The sequence below is a fragment of the Pyrgilauda ruficollis genome, unplaced genomic scaffold, assembly GCF_017590135.1.
Source record: "Pyrgilauda ruficollis isolate IOZ18807 unplaced genomic scaffold, ASM1759013v1 scaffold3, whole genome shotgun sequence".
NCBI classification, from domain to species: domain Eukaryota; kingdom Metazoa; phylum Chordata; class Aves; order Passeriformes; family Passeridae; genus Pyrgilauda; species Pyrgilauda ruficollis.
In genome coordinates this window covers 25,164,705-25,164,943 of record NW_024524377.1, presented here as the reverse complement: position 1 = coordinate 25,164,943, position 239 = coordinate 25,164,705, and positions in this window count along the sequence as shown.

Below are 239 nucleotides of genomic sequence, written 5' to 3'. Positions count from 1 at the left end.
GGCTCAGGGGCCGCCCCGCGGGCGGCGCGAGCGCACCTGCTGCCCCCCCTCGCGGGGCCGCGCGCTTCCCGCCGCCGCCTTTTGAACAGCCTCGTGACGTCATCGCGGGGCGGGCGCACGTGCGACGCCCCCGGCCGGGTCCCCCCGGAGGGGGCCGATGGGCGGAGCCGGGGGCGGCGCGCAGGCGCGGCGCGCGGGCGGGCGGTGGTTGCGCGGAGCGGCGCTCCCATGAGCCGGCG